Raw genomic sequence first — 23,171 nt, forward strand, 5'->3', positions numbered from 1 at the left:
TGTCATGCCACAGCTGTTAGCAAGAATTCTTTCATTAAATCCCTTTACTAAAATATCTGAAAATACATTTGTCTTGAAATGGGAGGGCTCTAGTAGAAAAATCAAGTGCAATTTTCTCCTGTATTCTGGTTCAAGATATTTTGATCCTCAAAAAGCAATCTCAGAATATTATGAAACAAAGTTCAAACCACTTGCACAGATCTCAATATTCGCCATGTGACATCAGACTAAAACAAAGTTTAATTGTACAGAAATCCCTCATTAACTGTGCTATCCTGGCACAGATTGATAGGTTCCAGATCAGTAATTGTATGGTTTTGGGTAATTATGTACGATACCCCAGCCTGCAGACTGGGAGTGAAATGGTGACATTCTTCAGTATAATCGGGTGGCAAGAGTGAAGCTTGTCAGTGCTCTCATTCTGAAACCCATGTAAAGATTGCAGACTATAATCAACATTCCTATTTACACAGATAAGAAACTCTATTCATGGTCATAACTTTTTTAATTTGTAAAAAACACAAACTTCTCATGGGAAATGGATGACCCTACCCACAATCAACAATTAAAGCACAACAGTTTACCTTGGGAGTTGAAGCTGGGATATTTTTCACACTTCTGGTGTTTGATTTACACAAGATACTTAAGAACCAGAAAGACTTTTAAAACTGGAGGACAAGAAAGGGAATAACAAAAGGCAATTGTGTGTTACATACAAAGCCATTAAATGTGACCATTCTCACCAAAGGGATAGAGACTTAGTTAATGGAGAAGCTGGCGGGCCATGATGCAGAGAGGAACAGAAAATCCATGCTGCAGCTTCCGCCATTTACAGTATATATTAATGACCTGAATGAAGACAGAGCAAGTACCTATGTTTGCTGACAATACAAAAGGTAGATGAGAGAGTGACTTGTGAAGAGAAAACTAAGAGACTGTGGAGATAAAAAGACTAGTTAAGTATCTGGGCAATGACAGGGCAGAGTAGGGAATGCTTTACATAATTGTGTTCCCCTTACTTTATAAAGAATACAATTGTTAAAAGCAGTTCAGAGACTGCTCACAACTCAATTCCAGGGTAAAAGGTTCGCCTGTGAAGCAAAGTTGAACAGGACTTTTTTTTTAAAATTACACATGGGATATGGGCATCGCTGGCTGGGATTGCCCAACCCTGGTTGCCCTTGAGAAAGTATTGGTGAGCTGTCTTATTGAACCATTGCTCTACACTCACAATGCCATGATGGAGGGAATTCCAGGATTTTGACCCAGTAACAGTGAAAGAACAGCAATGTATTTCCAATTCAAGATGGTGAGTGGTTTGGAGAGGAACTTGTAAGTGGCAGTGTTCCTATCTGCTGTGTTTGTCCTTTAGATGGAAATAATTCTGGGCTCCAACAGTGCTGTATGAAGAGCCTTGCTGAATTTATGCAGTATATCTTGTAAATGGTACACATTGCTGCTACTGAGCTTCATTGTGGAGAGAGTGGTGCTTTGTCTATGTGGTGTTAATCAAGCAGGATGCTTATTCTGGAAGGTATTAAGCATGTTGAGTTTATTGAAACGGCACTCATCCAGGCAAGTAGGGCGGCACGGCGGCACAGTGGTTAGCACTGCTGCCTCACAGCGCCAGAGACCTGGGTTCAATTCCCGCCTCAGGCGACTGTCTGTGTGGAGTTTGCACATTCTCCCTGTGTCTGCGTGGGTTTCCTCTGGGTGCTCCGGTTTCCTCCCACAGTCCAAAGATGTGCAGGTCAGGGTGGATTGGCCATGCTAAATTGCCCGTAGTGTTAGATAAGGGGTAAACGTAGGGGTGTGGGTGGGTTGCGCTTCGGCGGGGCGGTGTGGACTTGTTGGGCCGAAGGGCCTGTTTCCACACTGTAAGTAATCGAATCGAAGTATTCGGAAGTTGCTGTCTAAGGACCTTTGGTGAATTTTTGCAGTGCTTCTTGGTAGATTGTACATCCTGCTGCTGCTGAGACGAGTGGTGAACGGAGTAGATGCTGGTGGATGCGATAGCAATGGAATGGGCTACCTTGTCCTGGATGATGTCATGCTTCTTGAGTGCTACTGGAGCTGCATCCGCCCAAGCAAGTGGGAAGCATTCTATCATATTCCTAATTTATGCCTTGCAGTTGGTGGACAGATTCTGGGGAGTCAGGAAGTGAGTTACATGCTGCTGTTTTCCTAGCCTCTGACCTGCTCTTGTTGCCACTGTATTTACAGGGAAGAGTTCAGTTCTGTTTATGGTCAATAATAAGCCCCAGGATATTAATAGTGTGGGATTCCACGATGATAATGCCATCGAATGACAAGGTATGATGGTTAGGTTGTCTATCGCTGGAGATGGCATTTACATAACCCAAGTGTTACTTGCCACTTGCCAGCCCAAACCTGGATACTGCCCATATTAAATTGCTGTGAATGGCTGAGCAGATTTTTGACAGCTTTATCCCAGTTCTTATCTTCTTAAATTCAAGGATGTTTAAATTTATAGAGGATAATATGAAGAGTTTGAATTGATGAGAATATTTCTGACAGAGTTGAGTGCTCTGAAAGAACGAAAGCAATCTAATCAGTTCCCTTACTTATACTGTAGATATAAGTAGCATTTGTACATGATCTGTGCAGAGTAAAAAAAGAAAAACTTAGCTGGTGCAAAATGTTAAACAAAATCAATAATATCAACAATTCCTGGCTTCACGCATTCCATTGAGAGGAATCATTCTTTAGAACTTAAGCATAGCAAAACCTGTGTCGCCATATCGGCTATTAGCGGAAATTGTTCCACGGAGGACCAGTGATCCTACAAAGTAGGGCTGGAAATAAACAAGTAGTCTTCCCCTTCCCCCACCTCACCCTAGTTCCAAACTTCCAGCTCAGCACTGTCCCCATGACTTGTCTGGACTTGTCCTACCTGCCTATCTCCTTTTCCACCTATCCACTCCACCCTCTCCTCCCTGACCTATCACCTTCATCCCCTCCCCCACTCACCCATTGTACTTTATGCTACTTTCTCCCCACCCTCACCCTCCTCTAGCTTATCGCTCCACGTTTCAGACTCACTGCCTTTATTCCTGATGAAGGGCTTTTGCCCGAAACGTCGATTTCGCTGCTCCTTGGTTGCTGCCTGAACTGCTGTGCTCTTCCAGCACCACTAATCTAGAAAGAAGTCTAATGTGTTTACTTTCCTAACAGAATTCACCTGACCTTGAAAATTAGTTATGTTGAAGATGATTCAATTATTAATGCTGAGAGTGGTTTAATAACTCAGAGCTTGAAAGCTAAGAAGAATGGTGAACAAGACATGGCACCTTTCATGAAAGGAGTGGTGGGCCCACAGCAATGACTTTCAGCAATGTGCAATTTCAAGGCTAAATAATTCCTAATAGGAAGGAAAACATCAGATTGCTTCTGCCCTTTTTCAACTGATAGATGGGAACGAGGTACATATTCAACATCTTGGATTATCGTTGCATGTACTTTTACGAGAAGAGAGAACAATATTTCTTCTGCTTTACCTAGGCTGATTTCATTTTAAGGTTTTAAGTTTAAAATGCTTTCAGCAGGGTGAAATTTAGTTATCTAAGAAATATTTAAGCATGTCATGTGGCAATACAGAAAAAAGAAAACTGATAGAAGTACATTGCATTTATAGGGTAGTTCAGAATCTGAAAGGGATAAAACAGGTTCACATTCTGAGCACTGCCCTTTACCAATGTAACAAAGAGGCCTTTTCAAAACATTTAGCTGTTCTATCTCAGATAATATATTCCGGTTTTAATTTAAATGGTCAGCATTTATAAAATGATTGATGCCCATTTTCAACAGGCTTGATACACACAGTAGCAGTGGTAGACTCTCCCTCTTTATGGGCATTTAAACGGGCATTGGATAGGCATATGGAGGATAGTGGGCTAGTGTAGGTTAGGTGGGCTTGGATCAGCGCATCATCGAGGGCCAAAGGGAAAAATACTGCGCTGTATTTTTCTATGTTCTAAGGTTAAATGCAGGGACTTAAGACAATGACTGCACAAAAGGTTAATAACATGAAGAGGTGTGGGGATAATGGACTCCATTAAAGGAGTTAGTGATTGAAGGAGTGAGGATGTAAATGCTTTAGAACTCAGCTCAACAGGTTTGAACTGAAACAACAAATATTGGAGATCACAATAGGTCAGGCACCATTTATTGATAGAGGGCAAGCTCATGTTTTGCATCTGTATGATTCTTGATCAGAATACATATTCCAGCATCTGCAGGTTTAAATTCAGCTTCTAAAATCAATGATCTTTGGAGTCAAAGACAAAATTTGCAGATGAAGATACCAAAATTGGCAGCAACAGTAATAACCATGAAGGGCTGCACCAAATCACAGGACATCGATAAACTTGTACAAGAAGCAAATAATCAGCAAATGAAATTGTACACAGATTAAATTTGCGAGTCATACATTTTTGGTTGAATACAGAGATCACTTAGTGCTTGGAAGTGTAGGTGGAGCTGAGGAAAAAGGGAACCTTGAAATACAAGCAGAGGCATCAAGCAATATAGCACAACAGATAAATAAACCATACACAAGGATTTATTTTTAAATAAACATTTTATCTTTTTATTTATTCATGGGATATGGGCATCACAGGCATTGTCAATATTTGTTGCCCACTTCTAATTGCCTTTGAACTGAGTGATTTGATATACCATTTCAGAGGAGAGTTTAAAAAGTCCTAACCAATACGAAACACAAAGAGTAGTGGAAACTTCAACCACAGAAAAGTCATCCGCATGGGGAGAACAGATAGAATCTATGAGAAGCAGCCTCCAATAACAGGTTGATTTGTGCTCTCATGCATTTGCTGCTGAGGCTCATAATTAAGCTAAAGGGGCTGAGGCAGTGTATGTTTAGAGGAGTAACAAAGTGAGCTATGGGGAGAGGCAGAGTAAACTTGGGCTATTTTCTCCTGAAGTGTTTTGGAGGCTGTGGGGTGACTTTATAGAGATTTATAAAACAATGAGAGGCATAGATACGATGAAAACCCAAGGCGTTTTTCCCAGCGTGTGGGAATTCAAAAGCAGAGAGCATAAGTTTAAGGTGAGAGAGGAACGGTTTAAAAGGGATCTGAGGGGCAACTTTTTCGCTCCAAGAGCGGTGCTTATATGGAACTAGCTGCCATATGAGGAGGTGGAGGCAGGTACAATTGCAACATTTAAAAGGCATCCGAGTGGGGATATCAATATGAAGTGTTTAGGGGGATATAGACCAAAGACCGGCAAATGGGACTACATCATTTCAGGATATCTGATCAGCATGGAAGGGGCTGTTTCCATGATGTACAACTCTGTAACTGCTAGGTTGGGGTGGAAATAGCCGCAGAGCTGCTGATGCAGGAATAAAATAGCTGTAAAAGTGGGGAGATCAAAAGTACTTGTCCCTCACTTGTATTGTTGGTAATGATATCACAGACAATGCCACTAAATTGATAGAAAGCACATTTCCTGCAATTGCAGCAGCGGCAGCAAATGGCACCTTCAGACAACTGGTTCTGGGCATCTGATTGGTAGAATTGTAATCAAGTGTTGATCTACACCTAGGTTACTAACTGTACGAAATGCAATTGCTGCATAGGTAGACTATTTGGTCTAACTGGCCTGTGTTAGTAGTTCTGTTTTTTTTTCATCTAACTCACTGGTAAATCTGTGTTCCTTTCTCCCTCATCTTGCTTCCATTCTTTCTCAGTGAAGTATATGTCCAAACATAAAACTATGCCATATGCATAAAATATTAAGAAAAACAGCCTACTTGTCAAGAAATAAATATTCTTTGACTACAAAGAAAAGTGCCCAGTAGATGTGGGTGTGGAATGTGACTCTGGCTTTATTTCTCCATAGTATTTGCAAGACTGCATTAATTCTTTAACATTCTGATTCAGTTTTAAATGTCTCAGACTGTAGAAGAAAGTCTGTTTTGTGTATTAATTGAATCTGGGTTTCTGCTTTCAGTGGAGCCTGTGGGGACTGGAGAATATTCAGCTGTAAGAGGTGGGGAGCAAACAAAGATTAAACCATTGTTTGAGCCATATGGTCTCCACACTTTCATGCACTTTTTGCATCAAAAATCACAGACTATGCAATTCAAATATATAATTCTCATTACTTAATTGCAGTGAACAACTACATAAAAATTGGAAATTTGCCTTTTTTAAACTGGAGAAGATTCTCATTTTTTTCAGATACTCTCAACATATTTCAAAATTGGCTTTCCTTTTGCTCATAACAGGAATAGCATTTTATATTGACACTGAGGGTGAAATGATTCATATACATGAACAATTCAAGCCCTCTAAGCATGCATGAGAGAGGGAGAGACAGAGAGAGAGAGAGAGAGAGAGAGAGAGAGAGAGAGAGAGAGAGAGAGAGGGAGAGAGAGAGAGAGAGAGAGAGAGAGAGAGAAAGTGTGTGCGTCTGTGTGTGTGCATGCGCACGTGTGCTTGGGGTTAGATTGAAGTGTTGTAAAGAAATACTCATTGTTGCAAACTTTTATTAATAACTCTTACTTGAGCACTACTAAATTTGCTTTTCTTCTGGTTATGTTCCTTCCATGTGAAACAAAAAAAAATACAATAGTAGCTTTTGATCCATTTAGCACATTAGCATTGTTAGTGGAAATGTGTGCTTTACATCTGGATCTAATAAAAGACGCTTGGACTTCATCTACCGTATTTAGCAAGGAAAATATTTATGATTGATTAAATGATTAATTTTAATAAAGAAAAACTAGGACAAAGATTGACGCTATCATAGAACACAGACTCAGGTCATTTGGCCAACAAGCCCACACCAATCCTCAAAGAGTAACCTACCCAGACCCATTCCCTACCCTATTACTCTACATTTCCCCTGGCCAATGTACCTAACTTTTTTTTAATAGAACCCCTTCGGCCCAACAAGTCCACACCAACCCTCCGAAGAGTAACATTCCCAGACCCATTCTCCTACTCTATATTCATCCCTGACTAATGCACCTGACCTAGATATCCCTGAATACTATGGGCAATTTAGCATGGCCAATCCGCTTGACCTACACATCTTTGGACTGTGGGAGGAAACTGGAGAACCCGGTGGAAACCCACGCAGATGCAGGGAGAGAATGTACAAACTCCACACACAGTCACCCGAGGCTGGAATCGAACCCAGCACTGTGAGGCAGCAGTGCTAACCACTGAGCCACTACTTACACATACCTGAACACTATGGGAAATTTAGCATGGCCAATTCACCTGACATGCACATCTTTGGACTGCGGGAGGAAACTGGAGCACCAGGAGGAATCCCAGGCAGACACAGGGAGAACATGCAAACTCCACACGGGCTGTCACCGACTCGGAGTCATTTAATTATATAATCATCTCCAAAGGTTTTTGATTTTGGCTTATTCAAAACTCAAATTTTTCTGTCTTTTGAAGCCAATTCTGCATCTCCTTTTAGTTTTCTAAAGTCAGCAGCTGGTGGTTGCATTGAGCTAAGTATAATGCAAATTGCTGTCTGCTACCCTTGACCTAGGTTTGCCTCCTGATCGTTGTTATTGGTTCTGCATAAGTTCATTGTCTTGGGATTCTGGCTAGGAGAAACTGCCTCAACTTCTCTGCCTGACTCCTGTGTACAGAGAATAATGAGTAGCTTACCTGTAAGTAGAAACCTATATACATTTGTGATGAAATTAGCAGCTTTATTGCAATGGTTCTTATTCAAGTTCACATCCTATTCCATTCTTCCCAAGTTATTACTCATGTCACACTGTATCCCAAACCATTTATCCCTCTTATCTCATCCCATCCTCAACTTAATTCTTGCCATGCCATCCATAACCTGTACTGAGCTGTTCACCCCAACTAGCCCCTCACCCATCCCCCCAACTCTTGCAACCTCCAATCCACGTTCAAGAACTAGTAGCTACTAACCAACACCAGGGAGGATGGAATCTGGGGATCAGTGTCTGAGGCTGTAGTGCTGACACCAGTGGGGCAATAGTGCCTATAAGTTGTTTCTCCTCGATGATTTGTCCAGCATGATTTTAAAATCATTTATGAAATCAGCTTTCATTAACTCATCAGGAACAGCACTCTTTCTTCCCTACAACCTGACCCTCTTGATCTTTTATTTCTAACATTTGTCACAAGCTTCCTTTTTCAGTTTTCAATTTTCTTCTCTAATCTACCTGTGCAAAGGACAGAAGTCTCTCTCTGAGTTTTTCTGAGAGCTCCCCCAAGTTTATCTCAAGGGCTATAATGTGGGTGACATTTCGGATTTCAGGGCCTCGACTTTCATTCTCACCAACTCCTTCATGAGATATTGCAGTCACGTAGTAACAATACCTTCTGTATTTTTGTTGGCATGAGGGAGCAGAATTAGAAGAAATCATCACCACTCCCTGATGCCAATGGATTTCAATTGGCAAAAGACAACAGGCATAAGGTAACACTTAACTGCCACACTTAAAAAGCTATCATCCTAAAACACGTTCCACAGACTTAAGGTCACAACTAAACAGTTATTACCCTTCCCTTTATCTGCAACTCCCCCTACCCCCACCCCAATCCTGGAGAAGGGTTATAACCGAAACATTGGATTTCTCAACTTCCTGATGCTGTCCGGCTTACTGTGCTCTTCCTGCCTCCTGCTTGTCTTCTTTGTCTCTAACACAGTGACTACACCTCAACTATGTCACACCACTGAAGACACTTAAATGTGTTAACATAAATGAAAAGCTTTATAAAATAAATCTATTTGATATTACAACAACAAACTGACAGTTTTCACTACCTCCACTAATTTTTGCCCCCATATTAGTACGTCTCAAATTCCTGCAGCCTTAAGCTAGGGACTCCATATTGATTTATAAACAATTTTCTTAGTTTTCCAGGTTCCCAGTAAGCTGAGTATTCCTTAGCTGTAAGTTTTAAAACCACTCCTTCACATGCTGCAGCTCCTCTGTCTTCTCCTTTTTGTGCCCCTCTTGAAAACCTCTTGCTACCATCCCTTCTGAATACCTTTTCTCTCCTTTGCAATTGTGCTCTCTCTCCCACCATTTTTATAGAACATTTTTCTCCCCATTTTTTGTCCTTCTCTGTTCCCCAATTGTTGGAACCCCTCTTTCTCCTTCCCATACATTTGCTGTCCTTTTTACTTTCCTCCTGATTTTTGCAGGCCCCCTTTTGCAGTCCTTCTCTTCCATCTTCACTTTTGTAAATTTGGGGGTGGGGGAGGTGGGGAACAATTGTCTGCATCTGAAGCAGTTTCCTTGCATCTTAGCCTCTGGTTGTCACAGAATCTCCCTTCCCATGTCAGACAGCTGATTTCTTTTAAGAACCTCCCGATTGAAGATCGTATGAGGAAAGGCTGATGCATTTGGGGCTATTCTCATTGGAGAAGAGGAGGTTTAGGGGAGATTTGATAGAGGTGTACAAGATGAGTAGGGGTTTAGATAGGGTTGACAGTGAGAACCTTTTTCCGCTAATGAAATCAGCTGTTACTAGGGGACACAGCTTTAAATTAAGGGGTGGTAGGTATAGGACAGATGTTAGGGGTAGATGTTTTATTCAGCAGGTTGTGAGTTCATGGAATGCCCTGCCAGTAGCAGTGGTGGACTCTCCCTCTTTATGGTCATTTAAGCAGGCATTGGACAAGCATATGGAGATTATTGGGCTAGTGTAGGTTAGGTAGGCTTCGGTCGGCGCAACATCGAGGGCCGAAGGGCCTGTACTGCGCTGTATTTTTCTATGTTCTATGTTCTAATTATAACATTTGCAGAAAACCAGTGACCAAGAGGTACTCAAAAAAACCCCTCACTGTCTCACCCTGAATGAGTGTGTGTTGGGCAGCAAGGGGAGCAAACATCAGGGAAAGTGATGGGCTGAGGGGTGATAGGAGAGGAGGATGGTTTGGTAAGGAAGATGAACCAAGAACAGGCCCAAAACAAGGCCTTCAACTGCACCAACTTCTAGTCTGAGTTGAGCCTACGCTCTTGGGAACTGAAATATGAAAGATTCTGAGGGGACATGACAGGATAGATACAATGAGATTTCTTCTTGTGGGCAAATCTAGAACCAGAGGGAGGTTGTTACATTTTAGAATTCATGTATAGGAAAGGATTAGAAGCATATGGGCCAAATACAGGGAAATGGGGTTAGCGTGGATGGACATTTTGGTCAGCTTGAACCACCTTGGGCCAAAGGGCCTGTTTCTGTGCCGGAGTACCCTATGACTCTGACTTCCTCTGAGATCAGTGGAAGCTGGGTCATTGAATATATTAAAGCAGTGTTTGGTTGATTTATGATTAACAAGGTAAGCAGAGTTAAACGAAGGCAGAGTTAAGATCACAATCAGATCAGCAATAATCTTGAGTGGTAGAGCAGCCTCAAGGGACCGAATGACGACTTCTTGGTGCTATTACTTAGGTTACTAAATTAGGTTAGTAACAGACTGGGCAACTACTTTATACATCACCTACACATTCTGCCTGCACAAACAAACCTAAGCTTCCAGTTGCCTGCCACTTCAACACACCACCGTGTTCCCTCGCCAACACTTCTGTCTCAGGCCTGCTGCATTGCTCATAAGCACAAACTGAAAGAACAGCATCTCATTTCCTGCTTGGTGACACTGCAGCATTCAGGGCTCAATGATTTTATAACTTGAACACCCTATTACATATGGGAGAAAGTGAGGACTGCAGATGCTGGAGATCAGAGCTGAAAATATGTTGCTGGAAAAGTGCAACAGGTCAGGCAGCATCCAAGGAGCAGGAGAATCGACGTTTCGGGCATGAGCCCTTCTTCAGGAATTACAAATGTCCTTTACCTACACATACCTCTGGCCCTGTCATGACATGGGCTGCTTTCAGCACAGCCAATCCATTTCATCTAATTATGGTCCCCATTATCAGTTTTTTTCCCTCCCTTGCTCACCATTATGCATCCCTTTGTATGCCTAACTGTCTCTCTCTACAGTTTCCACCTATTCGCTTACTCCTTCCCCTCCTCTCTTCAGCAAGTATACCACTTTTACCTAACTACTAGTAGTTCTAACAAAGGGTAAGTGGACCCAAAACATTAACTCTGCTTTCACTCCACAGGTGACATCAGACCTGCTGAGTTTCTCCAGCAATTTAGAGAGTCATACAGCACAGAAACAGATCATTTGGGCCACCTTATCTATGCCGACCAGGTATTCTAAACTGAATTAGGCCCATTTGCCTGCATTTAGCCCATCCCTCCATACCTTTTCTATTCATTTAGCACCCAATTAGCTTTTAAAATATTTACTTGTACCCAACTTCCTCTGGGAGCTCATTCCATACATGCACCATTACACTGAAGAAATTTCCCCTCAGGTCCCCTTTAAATCTTTCCCCTCTCAGCCTGAACCTATGCCCTCTAGTTTTGGACTCCCCTACCTTGGGGGACTATTCACCTTATCTATGCCCCTCCTGATTTACAAATCTCTCCAAGGTCACCGCTCAGCCTTCGGTGCTCCAGGATAAAAAGACCCAGCCTATCCAGCCTCTCCTTATAACTCAAACTCTTCAGCCATGGAATCATGCCTGTAATCTTTTTCTGCATCCTTTGCAGATTAACAACATCCTTCCAATAATAGGTCAACTAGAATTGTACGGAATATTCTAAGAGTGGCCTAACCAATGTCTTGTACAGTCACATCATGACATCCCAACTCCTGTACTCAATGCTCTGACTCTATATGTTTTCATAAGACTCTTTTGGCGATTAGCAATTCTACCATCAATTGCAAACCTAGTTCCATCTTCATTAAAGAATGCAGATTTACATAGCACCATTCATTACATAACACTTCTACTGAAGAGCTTTATTGCAAATGAATTATGACAGAAATGTAATTATTGACAAATCAAGTAGTGCAACAAGGTATCATAAACACAAATGAGATAAGTGAACAGCTCATTTCTTGTCAGTGATTCTAGCAGCTAGCAAATATTGGTAGAACACCAAGAAAATTCTCCTATTCCTCCTCAAAGCAGATACTCAACAGCCTTTGTTTAATATCTTATTGGAAAGCTAGCACTTCTGAAAAATCAGAACCCATTCGTATTGCCAATGGAGGACAGAATCGTGCCATCTTTGAAGATACAAGTCAGGATCCCAACAAAGGCCCTCATCCAACAAGAGTTAATGAGGAAATGTTTCCGGGGAAAACTATCCAATTAGAGCTGGCAGATAGAACAGATACCCAGACTGCCCAATGTCAGGGTGCGCAGCAATCCTCTGATGGTAGCCCCACTAACAGAAGTGGGTGCTGCAGTGGTAGGTCACCTCAACACTGAGATACCATCAGGTGGTGTGTGAAATTATTTGTGGCTGCAATGAGGCGAAGCTGGATGTCTGTCCACTGCCAGCAATCTCCCAGCGTCTCTCCATTCTGGTCTCAAACGATCATCCACTTTTGCCGGCAGATAGCCACTATCAATGCCTCTGGCGTGATTGTCCAGAGACTAGAACATATCTCCCTGCCATTCCAATAGAAACCTTATAGATTTCTGTTCTGGTCTTGCTTCCACAGGTCTCATAAGATTTCACCTGGTGCCAGTCTAGGTAATCTGCACAAGTGCTGAAGGGGTCTTCAACCTCCCGTAGTTTGGCGTCAGTGGTAAGAGTGCCACAACTGAGCCAGTAGACAATCACAGATCTAAAAGTATATAGTCTAATGAATTGGTACAATTCTGTTATTTTATGAAAACTATGTATTTGAGTAACAGCTTTGTATCTATTTTGGTAGTGATTGAGTAATGGTTAATTTGACAACAAATAAAATACATAATTCATAAAATAATTCAGAACAGAGCCAGCCAGTCATTTGGCCCATCATACTGAAGTAGATGTTTGCAAAGTGCTTCCTGAAATTCGTTACCTTTGTGTAAGTTCATTCATGCAGTGTAGATATTGCTGGTTGAGCAGCACTTATTTCCCATCTCTCATTTCCCTTGGGAAGGTGATGGCGAGCTATATTCTTGGACCGCTGCAGTCCACATGATATAGGTGCAGTAACAATGAAGTTCAAAGATTTTGACCCAACACCATTAAGGAACAGCAATATATTTTCAAGTCAGTATAGCGTGAGACTTACAGGGGAACTCTCTGTTTACCGTCTTTCCTGGGTTTCCTGCTAAATTTTACAATTAAATGAAAATATAAGTTTAATCTTATTAAAGAATTATTCAAACTTTCAACATTTTTTTCAAGTAACTGGATAAACCAGATAGTCAGGGAGACACCCCAAGCCAAGAAAGTCAGTTATAAGCAGCATCTAACAATTAAACCAATGATTATCTACTACTTCAGAAAGACACTTTAATTTTTAAAAAATTCATATCAGATGGTGCTGGTATGCACGCATCTCAACAGATGTGCCACAAAACACTAATCCACTCTCAAGATTACAAACTGCAGAACACAAATACTGAGCCATTACAGTTTTAATGGTTTGCTAGTTCGTAAAATCCAGATTTCCCCTGCACCAAACTTTAATCTGTTACTCATGTCCAAGTATCTAATTTGGGAATATTTTACATGGCTTGTTTCTAAACACTGAAATAAAGCAAACCACCTACCTTCCTTATGATTAAATACGAAAAAAAAATGAACAAAAGAGAAGTACATAGGAACATACTCATCAGCCCTCCAAGCCTGGTGCCAACCATCATGCCTGATTAAACTAAAAAACGAACCTTCTGTCCTTATTCAGTCCATATCCCTCTATTGCCTCCCTATTCATGTAAACATCCAGCTGCCTTTTAAACATGGCCAATGTGCCTGCTTCTGCCACCTCTTTTGGCAGTGCATTCCAGGCTCCGACCCTCACTCTCTGCATGAAAAACTTCCCTCGCACATCTCCTTTAAAAACTTTCCCCCTCTCACCATGAAGCTGCGGCCCGTTGTAATTGAAACGTCACCCTGGGGAAAAAGCCTCTGACTAGCCACCATATCTATGCCTCTCATAACATTTTGGACCTCTATCGGGTCTCCTCTCAGCTTTTGTCATTCCAGTGCAAACAACCTCAGCTTTTTTAACCTTTCTTCTTGGCCAATGCCCTCAAGACCAGACAATATCCTGGCAAACCTGCGCTGCACTGCCTCCAAAGCTTCAACATCCTTCTGGTAGTGTGATGACAAAAACTATACAGAATTCTCTAAATGCATGCATTTTGTATAGCGACAACATGGTTCACCAACTCTTACACTGAATGCCCTGGCTGATAAAGACAAACATGTCATATGCCTTCTTAATCACCTTGGCTACCTGTGTTGTCACTTTTGGGGAACTGAGGACCTGCACACCCAGACACCCAGATCTGTCTGTATGTTAATGTTCCTAGGGATTCTGCCATTTACAGTGTAATTCACACCTAAATTTGATCCTCCAAACTACAAACAACAGAAGATCAAAGACTGATCCCTGTGGAACACTAGTAGGTACCGGTCTCCACACTGAAAAACCCTTCCACCACTACCCTCTGTCTTCTATGACCAAGCCAGTTTTGTATCCATATAGCCAGCCCACCTTGAATTTAGTTTTTGTACCAATCTGCCATGTGGGACTTTAGCAAATGCCTTACTAAAGTCCATATAAACTACATCCACGACCTTTTTCTGGTCAATTATCTTTGTCACCTCTTCAAAAACTTCAATCAGGTTGTTGAGACATGACCTTCCTTGTACAAAACCATGCTGCCTGACACTAACTAGTCCATTTTGTTCCAAATGTGCATTTATCTTGTCCATCAGTATCTTCTCCAAGAGCTTTCCAACCATAGACATCAGGCTCACTAGCCTACAACTTCCTGGATTATCTCTGCTTCCTTTCTTAAGCAATGGAAAAACACTGGTTAATCTCCAGTCCTCTAGAACCTCACATGTGGTCAAAGAGGATGTGAGAATATCTGCTAATACCCCAGATATTTCATCCCATGCCTGTGCAGTAACGTGGGATAGATCCCATCTGACCTTGGGGGCTTGTCTGCCTCAATGCAATTTAGGACACCCAAAACTTTCTCCTTCAACATACTGGCATTCTCTAAAGTATTCTCACGTTTGTCTCTGACCTCAACATCAGTCATGTCCTTCACTAAAGATCTCTTCCACTTCCTGTGGCTCCATGCATAACTCCCCTCCTTTGTTCTCGAGTGGACCTACTCTTTTTCTTGATATCCTCTTTCTTCTAATGCATGCATAAAACGCCTTGGGATTCTCTTTAACTCTGCTGATTAATGACATTTCATGACTCCTTCTAGCCTTCTTAAGTCCATAGTTTGCGAGAAGATTTGTAGCTCAGGTGCTCGTTGTTGTGGTTCTGTTCGCCGAGCTGGGAATTTGTGTTGCAGACGTTTCGTCTCCTGTCTAGGTGACATCCTCAGTGCTTGGGAGCCTACTGTGAAGCGCTTCTGTGATGTTTCCTCCAGCATTTGTCGTGGTTTGAATCTGCCGCTTCCGGTTGTCAGTTCCAGCTGTCCGTTGCAGTGGTCCAGGTCGATGTGCTTATTGATTGAATCTCTGGATGAGTGCCATACCTCTAGGAATTCCCTGGCTGTTCTCTGTTTGGCTTGTCCTATAATGGTAGTGTTGTCCCAGTCGAATTCATGTTGCTTGTCATCTGTGTGCGTGGCTACTAAGGATAGCTGGTCGTGTCGTTTCGTGGCTAGTTGGTGTTCATGGATACAGATCATTTGCTGTCTTCCTGTTTGTCCTATGTAGTGTTTTGTGCAGTCCTTGCATGGGATTTTGTACACTACATTGGTTTTGCTCATGCTGGCTATTGCGTCCTTCATTCTGGTGAGTTGTTGTCGGAGAGTGGCTGTTGGTTTGTGTGCTGTTATGAGTCCTAGTGGTCGCTTGGGACAACACTACTATTATAGGACAAACCAAACAGAGAACAGCCAGGGAATTCCTAGAGGCATGGCACTCATCCACAGATTCAATCAATAAGCACATCGACATGGAGCCAATATACCGACCACTGCAACCGACAGCTGGAACTGACAACCAGAAGCGGCAGATTCAAACCACTATAAATGCCGGAGGAAAGATCACAGAAGCGCTTCACAGGAGGCTCCCAAGCACTGAGGATGTCACCTAGACAGGGAATGAAACGTCTGCAACACAAATTCTTAATTCCATGTTTACTTTCCTTCCTAATTTCTCGATTCTCCTCCAGGGCTTCGTCAGTTTGTAGCTGCCTAGACCTATCATCTGCTTTCTTTTTCGTTTCTACTAAGTTTACAATTTTCTTTGTCATCCATGGTTCTTGAATCTTGCTATTCCTATCCTTCAGTTTTGCAGGGACATGCATGTCTTGCACTTTAATCAACTGGTCTTTAAAAGTCTCCCACATGCCAGATGTAGATTTGCCCTCAATAACTGCTTCCAATCTACATTCCCCAGCTCCTGTCTAATTTGACTCGTACCAACTGTATGGATTTCACACAGAACAGGAAGTGCAGGAAAGCTTCCTGGTTTATAGTCAGCTCCTTGCTTAAATCCAGAGCTAAATTTCTAAAACTGACCCAAATGCCTAGAATGCCAATGTTTGGGCCCCTGCTCCCATTCACTGTCAAAACTGAAATGTGAAAATGGTCAAGTACTAGATGACTTGCATTTAGCAGCTGTCAATAAAGATAATGAAAAAACAAATTAATTTACTTGCTTGACAAAAATATTCTTAATATATTTCAAAATTATGTTAAGGAAAACAAATTCAATTTTAAATTTGTACCTTGAAAATAAGGAATTTTTTCATTTATGTTGCACAATCAGAATCTCAAGACATTTCACACTCTCAGTTTTAGTTGCAGTATAATGTCAGGAAGTAGGCACCAGTGAATACATAGCAGCATGCCACAACCAGATAATGTTGAAGGAAGGATAAGCATTGTCAAGGCACTGGGAGAGCTTTCCTACTCTAATTAATGCCATGGGTTCTTCTGTACTCACAATCCATGTTCCCTTTAAGCAGTGTGAGACAGCCACTTGAAAGTTCTATGCATGTCAATTGGCATCACTAATTCCAGAAGGTCACTGCACACAGGTATCTCAGAGTCATGCAGCTGCAAAGAAAAATTAGAGGGAATACTGCTCACAAGTGAGCCAAAGGGGCATCAATTAAACTTATCATCCAAAACACAGTGCTAGATAATGCAACACTCCTCAGCAGTACAGAGCAATATCAGCGTGAATTATCCACTCAGCATAATTAGTGGCTAAATGCTGACTTATACTTGAAATGCTGGGTTTGGCTCTGATGCTTTATAATTTCGTTTTAAATACAGCAATTCAAATAATGCTGGAAGCTCATAAGGTTACAATTTCAGTATGAAATGTTCCTTAAAGTTTGCCTTAAAACTACATTTGTTGCACTCGAGTCGCATTAGCTTACTGTGACCTTTGTGTGGTTGTCATGCAAAAAATGTCTCATCTCATCACTCCCTGGTGCAAAGACACATCAAAACAAGTCATTTCTTAGTTATATGAATGATGCTTTCTGATTTGTTCATAGGTATGGGCATCACTGGCAAGGCCTATATTAATTGCTCATCCTCAAGCTGTGGTGAGCTACCTTCTTGAACTACTCCAGTGCAATGTGGTGTGGGGTGAGGGACGGTTGTGGGAGAGTAACGATGTCTGGATCACACTGTTGTCCGATATATTGGTCACATAACTAAACTGACAATTCAAATAACTGGATTGATAAATAAAATGAGTAATGGAAACCTTTCTTCAATTGGCTGAATGTGCAATTATAGTTGAAACGTGTCAATGTTAAGTGATGTGCAAGCAAAGAGGGAATGAAGATATCAGGTCCATGAGAAGTGAAAAGCAGCTTGTCAAGCACATAAGACTCTGAGAAGAGCTTTTTCTAAATTTTAGGTTGAAGAATGGAACATGATAGCGGAGATCACTCCACATCAAACTGCAACAAGGTCAGGACTGGAAACCTTATCCAGTTCTGTATTCTTCATTAGCGAAGGCTTATAGAAGATGCAGTAGAACCATAAACAAACAAAAAACTGCAGATGTTAGAAATCTGAAACTAAAACAAACTGGAGATACTCAGTAGGGTCACTGGACTTAAAACATTAATTCTGTTTTCTCTTTCCCAGATGCAGGCAGTTTTGCTGAATTTCTCCAGCAACTTCCGTTCTTGTTGCATGAGAACATGCCTGTTAAGAGGAAATATGAAGAAAAGGACCTTCAAGGCAATTTGCTTTGGAAAGATGAGATTGCAGGGTCACGGAAGAGGTATTTAAAATTAGGAAGATATAGCACAGAGTACAGAAAAACAGAGACAAGATTAAATGAACTAAATAAACTACCACAGCTTTCAGAAGTTGGGAAGTTGTGGAATTAGTGATTCAAGAAGTTGCCATGTCTTCACTGTAGAACAGTTTATTTCTACTTTTCAAGCACTGAGATAGAGGCAAAGTTAATATGGGATGACCATCCCTGCTTCAGAGAAGGGTAAACATCAACATGAAATGATTTGAAGACTAACTTGTTTCAATCTGGCAAAGGTTTTGGGCATTGCAATTTCCAAACCATGCTATGGAAAACTGTACTGTTTTTGCTAAAAACCTTCACATTTTGTCTCCCATTTCCAAGGGAATGGTATATCATTACATTAACTGTGCCCAGACTCAGGTTTCAAATTGACTGAGGTAGAAAGATTATGATCACATGTAAAGGAGCCCTTCATCCTCTTTTGTTTCAAAATAAATGTACCTGGTGGGTCAAACTTCCTTGACATATTTATTCCCTTTGTTAATCCCTTTATGACGCACTCAAAATTACAAACAAAGAAACCTTTGGATTTCTATGAGAAGAACAAGATTCTCATTATTACCCAGTCAGTCCTACAACTGAAATATACATATTTTCCTTAAAACCTTAGCATGTTTTTCTGCATCAAATGCTCGACACTTGAAACATCAGATATTCAAGTCAGAGCCATTCTTTATTTCTAACATTCAAAGGAGTTAATGTCATTAATCTGATGTGGACCTCCAAGGGTTTTGAACATGCCTCACAAATTGCATATGATAACAGCCAACAAGTTCAGGCATGAAATGCCTGCGCAGCAGACCACAGGAAGCTTGATACATTATTATTATTATTACACAATACCTCCTGTAAAAGAATACATAAATCATGTTTTGTACTCTTGTAAGAACATAATTTATGAACTTATGAGACAATACATAGAGATATGTTACATGCTCATCATACAATAGTGCTCATATTTCCATACATGTAAGACACTTAACCCATTGCAACATTATTGGCATCACTCTCAGTTTGCATCACAGTGATCAACAGTAGTAAAACATCCCCTGGTGTGGTCAGGAGTCCCACTCTGGCAGGATAGTCTCTGCTGCAGAGGAAAATAACAGATCAAGAAGGTGAATGAATAGATGGTCTTAGTTTTCCCTGGGCTCTCCTCTCAGTTAACAGAGCTTTTCATTTCTGCTCACCTTGTCCAGTGCTCATGCCAGCAGTCAGCTTCCAGAGGTCACAGCCTTCAGTAAGTGCCTTTAGTCATCAGTTTTAATGCACATATATATCTCACGGGCAGGTTTCAGAATACAAAATATAGAATCCCTACAGTGTGGGAACAGGCCCTTCAGCCCAACAAGTCCACACCAGCCCTCCAAAGAGTAACTCACCCAGACCCATTTTCCTATATTTACCCCTGAAGTACCTACCCTACACATCCCTGAACACTACGGGCAATTTAGCATGGCCAATTCACCGGACCTGCACACCTTTTGACTGCGGGAGGAAACCGGAGTACCCAGAGGAAACCCACACAGACACGGAGAGAAGGTGCAAACTCCACACACAGTCACCCGAAGTTGGAACCGAACCCAGGTCCCTGGCACTGTGAGGCAGCAGTGCTAACCACTGGGCCACTATGCTGCCCACTTCTTGAAAGGTATGGAATCCAGGAGGTTGTGTCCCAGTGGTCAGTTCATCAGACAGACGTTTTTGGGTATAATACAGTTCATCAGACAGACATTTTTGGGTATAATACAGTAATCCAGACAATGAGCATGGCATTGCTGGCTTAGCATAAGAACATAAGATATAGGAGCAGGAATAGGCCATCTAACCTATCGAGCCTGCTCCACCAGTCAATAAGATCATGGCTGATCTTTTTGTGGACTCAGCTCCACTTGCCAACCTGCTCACCATAAACCTGGATTATTTTACTCTTCAAAAATCTATCTCAACTTGCTTCACTGAACAAGGACTTCCACAGAATCTCAACACTTGGGGTAAAGAGGTTCCTCCTCAACTCATTTCTAAATCTGCTCCCTCTAGTTTGGAGGCTACGCCCCCTAGTTCTAGTTTCATTTTCTAGTGGGGAAAAAAGACCCTGCTTCTCTCTCTCTCTCATCTATTTCCTTCATAATTTTTCACATTGTTATAAAATTATACGCTGGCACCAACTCTAAATATAATTAATTTTTTTTTTCCACAGCTCTCATCCCAGATGAAGAAATGTGGGTGAAAAGATTAACTCTACAAGAGACTGCCAAAGATTCTAAATAGCAGGCAAAATTATTGATAAATCTAGCAGTATTAAGAGGATGCCAATCTTGTTTGTTTAAACTGTCTGATTTTAGGTAGAAGAGAAACATAAGTGAGCAGCAACATACAGTCTGCAGCTGGGAATGTACTCAGGAAATTCGACATTCAGCATATCCATGCAACCATCAACGTTTTAAGCCAACATTATCTCAATAATGTCTTAATTGACAAGAATATTTATCTTTTGTTTTGCTGAGATTATATATCGAAACATTGGACAGGAGCTTGTTAATACAGACAAGTTATGTCCCCAGAGTAGAAAGTGCACATATTGAGGTAGAATGTATTGAAGATGAGTTGATAGCTTCTAACTACTTACACTTACAGGTCATGCTGATTTTGTTTTTGACTTCTCCATGAAAATGTTGTATAAACTTTCCTTCTTCATTTAAAAAAAAAATTCAGATTGAAACCCAGCAATTTTTTAAAAATTCTCTCACGTACTATTGGCTGACAGTGACCAGCGTTTATAGCCTGTCCTGAGTTGTCCTTGAGGTGGTGATGGCTAACAGCCTTCTTGAACTCCTGCAGTCCAATGTGCTGTAGGCAGACCCACAATGCTGTTGGAAATTCCAGAATTTTGACCCAGCGCCATTGAAGGAAACGTGACATATTTCCAAATCAGGATGGTGACTGGCTTGGAGGCGAACATGCAGTTGGTGACATTCCATGTATCTGCTGTCTTTCTAGATGATCATGGGTTTGGAAGATGTTGTATAAAGATCGTTAGCATCTAATAGGTAAGTACACATTACTGCTACTAAGCATCGGTGGAGGGGGATTGGATGTTTGTGGTTGTGGTGCCAATTAAGTGGGCTACTTTGTCCAGGGTGGGTACAAGCTTCTTGCGTGTTGTTGGAGCTGCACCCATCCAGGCAAGTGCACAGTATTCCATCGCACTCCTGGCTTGTGCCTTGCAGATGGTGGTCAGACTTTAAGGAGTCAGGAAGTGAGTTACTCGCCACAGTATTCCTAAAGCCACTGTGTTTATGGGCAAGTCCAGTTGAGTTTTTGGTCAATGGTTAGGGGGGAATTCAGTGATAGTAGCACCACTGAATGTCAAGAGGAGGTGGCTAGATAGTCCCTTATTGGAGATGGTCATTGCCTAGCATTTATGTGGTGTAAATGCCAGCCCAAGCCTAGAAATTGCCCAGGCATTGCTGTATTTGAATATGGACTGCTTCAGTATCTGAGGAATCACTCATGGTGCCGAACATTGTACGATCATCAGCAAACTTCCCGCTCCTGGCCTTCTGATGGAGATTATGTCATTCATGAAGCAGCTGAAGATGTTTGGACTTAGTACACACTACGCTGAGGATCTCCGACAGAAATAACCTACAGCTTTACCTTGTGTGAAGGTTTATACTTCTATTTCCAAGATTTTTACTACTGCTTTCTCCAAGAATGAGGATGTCCCTTGATATTAAGGAACTAAGTTCTGCAGTGGGATTGGCATAAATTGGAACTGAAATATGGAACAGGCCCGAGTTTTGTAAATTGCTTTTCAGTATAAGCAAAGATGTCAATTTTATTATCTCACTAATGTTTAATTGAGTGACAAACAGACATAGACCTGTTTTTATTTGCAGAATCAAAGTAGTGTACAATATGAAAAGTGGCCAGCCTGCCACGCCCTTGCTAGCTCTTGCAAACAGCAACTCAAGTGGACCCCAGCTCTCACTCTTTTCCAAAGTCCTGAAAATCTTTTTCCTTTTCCTGTTTTAATCCAATCCCCTCGTGTAAATTAGGATCAGTCTGAGGGAAGATATTCCAATTAATCATAATTCAAACCCAAAGTCTCATCAGCTGTGTTTCCTGTTTGTTAAGTACCTTAAAGTAAAACTGTTTGGTTAGCAATCCTCCTGTCAGTTGAAACAGTTTCTCCTGATTTACCCTGCACTTCCTGTTGTTTAACACAGCTCGCTACCTGGAGGTGAAACATCTAATACCAAGCACAACCTTCTACACACTTAAAGTAAATTAATCTTCCTCCAAACAACAACAAAATCTTTTTGTACAACAAAATATAATGAGTGACCTCCGTTACCCTATCTCATGCAGTAATATGTCAAATACATCAAAGATGAAGAAAAAAATTGCAAATGAAAATTCAAAACCTCATTTAAAGGAGCAATATATTTCCTGCTGAGACAAGAATTTAATACCTGGGCTCAGGTGGCCAACAGCTTTGCTCATGGTTGATATTGTAATCTGTTCTGCCTTCCCTACAAGTGGATTGGATTACAATCCTGAATCAAGGCAGGCTATTACATGTACATACAACACTGACACACGTGCACACAACAGCAATTAACAAGAGTGAAACTGATCCGCAGTGCCAACATGGAAGAGATTCGCAGTGAGTTGAAACTCTGTTTTACATGCCAAATAGCACATAACATGATCAACATTGCATTTCAAAAATAAACAGATGACAATGAGCCACCATAAAATGCAAAAAAGCTACAAAATATATTGAGTTTAAAACATGTTTGCTTTACT

At 41.3% G+C, this 23,171-nt stretch overlaps 1 protein-coding gene across 2 annotated transcripts in view; it reads right to left on the bottom strand.

Annotated features, from left to right (window-relative positions):
* The window catches only part of stard9 (StAR-related lipid transfer (START) domain containing 9), a 282,626-nt gene that overhangs the window by 223,445 nt on the left and 36,010 nt on the right, over nt 1-23,171 (bottom strand). The gene's annotated exons all lie outside the window — the stretch shown is intronic.

Source organism: Chiloscyllium punctatum, chromosome 4 (assembly GCF_047496795.1).
Source record: "Chiloscyllium punctatum isolate Juve2018m chromosome 4, sChiPun1.3, whole genome shotgun sequence".
NCBI classification, from domain to species: domain Eukaryota; kingdom Metazoa; phylum Chordata; class Chondrichthyes; order Orectolobiformes; family Hemiscylliidae; genus Chiloscyllium; species Chiloscyllium punctatum.